This window comes from Ceratotherium simum, chromosome 11, assembly GCF_057802395.1.
Source record: "Ceratotherium simum simum isolate JZ-2026a chromosome 11, ASM5780239v1, whole genome shotgun sequence".
Taxonomy (NCBI): Eukaryota; Metazoa; Chordata; class Mammalia; order Perissodactyla; family Rhinocerotidae; genus Ceratotherium; species Ceratotherium simum.
In genome coordinates, this window is record NC_141910.1 from 73,278,105 (window position 1) to 73,284,104 (window position 6,000).

Sequence of the window (6,000 nt, forward strand, 5' to 3'; positions counted from 1 at the left end):
GCCCAGATACGGGTGACGTTGGAAAGCTCTTAGTATGGTGCTGGCACACGGAAGTACTACATAAAGCATGTCAGAGAAGCACACTTCATTCCGCTGTGTATTTACTCACTCAGCAACCGTGTGTGGAGCTCCCATGACGTTCAGGCACTGAGCCAAGCGGTAGGGTTACCGCAGCTCTCAAAGGGCTCTCAGTGGAGGGCAGGGTACAGACACAACAACAGGGGATGGCAGTGACAGAGATGTCCTCACAGCACAATGGACACTGAGGACGCACACCCAGTGAGCTTCGGGGCTCGGGAGCTGGGAGTTGAAAAGGAGCAGGGAGGCAGTGTGGACTCCAGGAGCCACAGAGCCAGATGGCGACATTTGTCTGGACCTGCGCTCTCCAACCTGGAAGCCACTGGCCATACATGGCTATTTAATAAATTGAAAATTAATTAAAATTAAATAAAAGCAAGAATCCAGTTCCTCCTTGAGCTAGCCATATTTCAAGTGCTCAGTAGCCACATGTGGCTTCCATACTGGACAGGGCAGACACAGAACCTTTCCATCATCGCAGACAGTCTTAGTGGACCATGGTGGAAAGCTCTGAAGAAATTATGGCGCAGAGCCCACCCCAGCACACCCACCACCTCCACGTACTGCAAAACTACAGCCAACACTAAACCACAAGACAGACGCACGCCCTACACAGGCCGACGGGTCAAACGGCGTCTTCACGGAGCTCTCACTGCACGTTCTGGGGCAGCTCATCAAAGCGGAGACATTCTCATTCTGCTTGAGCTCCGCCAGCCTCCCCGCCGGCCAGCCTGGGGGCTCAGAAGCGCAGAGGCGCGGGCTGTCACAGACGGGGCCTGGCGGAGCCGGGGGGCACTCGGGGCGGGCCTTCCTCCTCACCACAGAGGTTTAGGAACTGTCCTGTATCCGCACACAACCACACAGTGCCAGGCCAGTCTGGACACTCAACAAAGGCTTGCTGAGTATGTAAGGTGCTTAAATAACTACAAAACATTTGATTTACCCGGTCATTCCTTTTTTTTCAGTCAGTTGCAGCGAGCCTGATATGCACCGGGACCGAGTGTTTGAACATTTTGCCTACGTCAATAATTCAAGGCTCCTCTCTCAGCTGCCCGCACTTGACTGAGAAAGTGAGGTGTCATGTTAACATGGGGCACGGCCCACCCTGGGGCTTATCATTGCGCCCCCCTGCTGGCCAGAGAGCAGGAGGAAGGTGGACGATGCTCTTCTTCATCCTTGCTGTCTTTATCTTTTTCTTTGATATGCCTCAGACGACCTGCACCAAGCAGTCCGTGTTACATGCGTGAACCAGAGGCTGCGAATTCAAGGGAGAAAGAGATCTCGGGGCGGGGAGGGGGGTGGGGGGGACGACATTTTACGCTTGTTCTCAAGGTATCGGTCTCAACACTTCAGGTTTTTATTCTCCCACTCCCCAAAAACTGACACTCAATTTAGACAATAAAAAAAGAATGCTCTCTTCTGGAAATGAATGTTTCCATGTGGAAAACACATAAATTAAAGCTCCTCTTCAGCAGACATTCCTTGGTGTAGCAGTGCCCTCTGTGGCTAACGCAGCAAAGCAGACAGACCCTTCCCGGCATTCGCCTCCAAGTTACAGCAGCATCCAGGGCCAACACCAGGCTGATTTAACAGAGCCGGTTGCTCACACTGGGTGAACACGCTTTCCTCAAGCCCGTGAAATACATACATGGTCGTGAAGAGCACCTCAAAAACAGGTGTTTCCAGGCTAATGTTTGCTTTTCCAAACGAAATCTAGCATTTGGACACATCTGCTTTCATTGGCAGAAATTCAGTTTGGGGCAGAAATATCTCTGTAGGCTCCTCCCTCAGCCCTCCCACGAGTCCACGTCCGCTGGCTTCCCCCTGGCCTGCGAGCTTCACTGGCGACGGGAGTTACAACGGGAACTCTACAGCTGCTTCCAAGAAATAGTCGCGTAAGTGCTTTCTCCTTCTCTTGGCAAAGCTCCATTTGCAATTAAGACCTGCTACTCAAGTGCATTTAAAATGTGTCACGTTGAGATAAAAGAAAACCAAACAAACCTGTGCAAAATACTGCAGAGGAGGCTCGGTAGAGAAAAATCTCAAAGGATTATTAAGCCTTTGATACAACGTAATAGCAAAGCAGTGGCTGAGGGGGCAGGGGTAAAATTCAGCCGCCGTCCTCTCCTGGCCACTCACTCCCTTTTCTGCTACCCTGTCTGTCTTTATTTTTTGTGTGTGAGGAAGATCAGCCCTGAGCTAACATCTGCCAATCCTCCTCTTTTTCTGAGGAAGATTGGCCCTGAGCTAACATCTGTGCCCATCTTCCTCTACTTTGTATGGGACGCCGCGGCAGCATGGCCTGACAAGCAATGTGTTGGTGCGCGCCCAGGATCAGAACCTGCAAACCCCGGGCCGCCGAAGCTAAGTGCGTGCACTTAATTGCTGCACCACCGGGCCGGGCCCTCGCTACTCTGTCTTTAGACAAAGAAATCAGACCTGTAAACAGAGAGACACAGTACCAGGTACTGAGCGTGCACACAAGTGTTGATGTTGGCCGTGGGTGTGCAAGTGTTCTATGGCTGCGCTGAGATGGTAACCATTTGCCACATGTGGTAGTTGAGTCTAAATCCAATGGAATTGAAAATTCCATTTCTTAGTTGTACCAGCCACATTTTACATGTCCAGAAGCCAGGTGTGGCTGGTAGCTACTGTACTGAACAGTACAGAAGAGACATTTCCATCGCTGCAGAACATTCTAGTCAGTGGTGCAGGTGTATGGTTTACAAAGCACTTTCATGCTCATTATTGGAGATCATCCTTTGCTTTAACATCCCTTTTTACTGATGACCTTAGACGTAATATGAATTTTCAGTGATGATCTCAGAAGTCTGTAATATCCTCTTGTCAGTGCAGGAAAGCCTCAACAACACTGCAAAGCCATCTATTTGGCTTCCTACTACTGAAGACCTACTATGCACCAGGCATGTTCTGAGTGCCTGACACAGGCTCTCTCTAACTCCCTGACCTCCATACAGGTGTCCTTATGTTCCCACGGAAACCGGAGCTCAGGGTGGTTATGTGACGCTCATCCAGCACCGCTTGGTCCAAAACAGGAATGTGAGCTCAGATCTTCCCCTGCTGCCCCCAAAGCGAGCTCTCTTCCAGCGCTGGGGGTTGTCAGACTTTCCTGTTAGGGGACAGGTCGGAAACACACAGGCCGTACAGCCTCTCACACAGAAGCAGCCGCAGACAATATGTAAGCAAACCAGTGTGGCCATGTTCCAACGAAACTTATTTATGGACGCTGAAATTTGGATCTCATGTCATTTTTATGTGTCACAAAATATTCTCCTTCTTTTGATTTTTTTCAGCCACTTCAATGTAAAAACCATTCTTAGCTGGTGAACCATATAAAAACAGGGGACAGGGCCGGCCCCGTGGCTTGGTGGTTAAGTGCGCACGCTCTGATGCTGGTGGCCTGGGTTCGGATCCCAGGCGCGCACCGAGGCACCACTTCTCTGTCCATCCTGAGGCCGAGTCCCACATACAGCAACTAGAAGGATGTGCAGCTATGACATACAACTATCTACTGGGGCTTTGGGGGGAAAAAATAAATAAATAAAATCTTTAAAAAAAAAAAAAAAAAAACAGGGGACAGGCTGGATTTGGCCTCGGGCTATGGTTTGCCGACCCCAGTCTACACCAGTCAAAAACTTTAAAAATCATCAGTAAGATGTCAGCTGGTGCCGGCCTCTCCCCACCTTCCACCTGCTGTGTATTTGTCACCCACCTTCTGCTTCCTGAGAACCCTGCTAGGTGCCAAGGACCAATGGTAAACAAGACCCAGTCCTCACCCTTCAAGAGCCCCATGGAAAGACGTGCAACAAATAAGACAAGGCAAGGTCAGTGGCAGAGCGATGCAGGATAGTACAGGAGCCGAGGGAGGACACTGGGGTCACGGACGTCCTCGACCAGGTGAACTGAGTCTTAAAGGGTAACCAGGACTCAGAACCTGGGGGAGGGACATTCCTGGAGGGGCACGGAGGGAAGACTGCTTGTGCAAGGAGCTTGCAGCTCAGCATTACCATGTCCGAGGGTAGAGTGGTGAGCGGTGGCAGGGAAGGTAGACGGCACCAATGAAGGAAGGTCTCCTATATCTTCCTACGGAGCCCAGGCTGTGTTTTATGGGATGCATTTGGGGCCGGGGGAATGGTCAGATTTTCACTGTAGACAGTTCTCTGAGCCACAGTGTGGAGGGTGGCTTAGGCAGAGACCAAGTTAGGAGCAGGAGAACATTGTGGAGAGTTCATAGGAATCCGAGCAAGAAATCGTGGGAGCCAGAGAGGAGCACATTCAAAAATACTTGGAAGTGTCTAGAGAGGAAGGCGGGGGAGATTGATGGGGTTGATAAGGGCAGTGACCAAAACCAGGAGAGAGGTGAGATGGTCCGAAGAGAAGGAGGACTGAGAGGCCACCGGGGCTCAAGTGCGAGACCTGGGAGCACCACACTTAGACTGTCAAGGGGGACACAGGTGGGTGTAGTGGGTCAGCCTTTAGAGCCGTCTCTGCAGAGACAGCCCAGGTCTCCATCCTGCCCCACTGGCCCAGCTGTGAGGCCTGGGGTGGGCTAATCTCCTTTAACTGTGCCACGGGGTTTCTTGTGAGGACGCCGAGAAAGATGCATTTCAGTAGATGTTCAGAGAAGGGGGTGACAGGCATCTTGGGTGGCCTGCGGCCAGGTCTGCAGCACAGCACCTGGCCCCCCGCAGGGACGCAGTGACGTTGGTGGGTGAAAATGAACCAACTCCTGAGCCTCTACGACCCTGACAACTAAGTGCCCCCAAGAACACGGGTACTTGGTAGATGAACGAGTTACCAGCTCCCGAAAGAGAAGTCGCTGACAATGCAGCCCACTCTTCACAGCTCAATGCGGTCGTCTTCACAGCTTCTCGTCCTGGCCTCAGCCTCGCTTTCCTGGTAAACACGCCCTCCCATCGTCTGCTCAGACGCCTTTCTCCTCAAGGCACTGGGTTGTTCTGAATTCTCTCCTGCAGCACAATTACCCCATGTCACCATCTCTTGGGTGCTGCTGATGAGACCCCCTTTTCACTGAGTCCTCAGCCACAATCTAAACGCCTGGACACCAAACACACACCCTTGGCTCATTCCAAATTCTGGAAAGCCGGCCCCTTGGACCTCACGCCTGTGGTCCTGCCTAACTCCGGTCAGCCACTTTCCCCTTCATGGACGCACAAGAGGCTTCTCCCGCCCTGCTTCCTGAGATGGCAGTCAGCATCTAGCCCAACCTCCTCGCCTGGGAAGGTGACTCCACCTCTCCCACCTTTTCCCGGGCTAGGAAGCAGGTGCTGCCTGTAGAGGGTGCGAGAAGACGTTGCTGAAGGGCTTTGTGAGTGCTTTCCAACCGCGGGTGTTATGATGATCCCGTGTCCCGTTTCCGTGCACTGGGCTGTGACCTGGCTCTGGGACGTTCCGAGATCCCAGCCCCGGAAGTTTCTCTGCATGGAAAAGAGGCTGGAGAAACTCAGGTGCTTGAGCTAAGCCCGGACCACTCTGCTGCATAGACAACCCCAAAAGTGTTCCACACCCTGGGAGGTGCTGTTTGGGAAGAAAGGAGCTTACAGGGCAAAAAGGGCCAATTAAACCCAAGATGTGGACAGGCAGGGCCTAGAGGGCAAGTGCTAGAGACACTGGGTCTGGACGCCCCTCAGCCATGGCCTGGACACCCCATGTTTCCATGTGACAATGAGCCTGGCTTCTTCAGCTCCTGAGACCTCTCCAGGAGGTGGGAGTAACATGACGGCTGTGGACCAGGCCTCCAGCCTTCTTGGTTCCACATCGCTCTTAGTAAGACAGCCTGCACCCCCAAGATACAAATACTTACTTATAATTATATGTGTGATTAGTCTCCTTCTTATTTATTATTTAAAAAAATTAAAATAGGGCTGGCCTGGTGGGGTA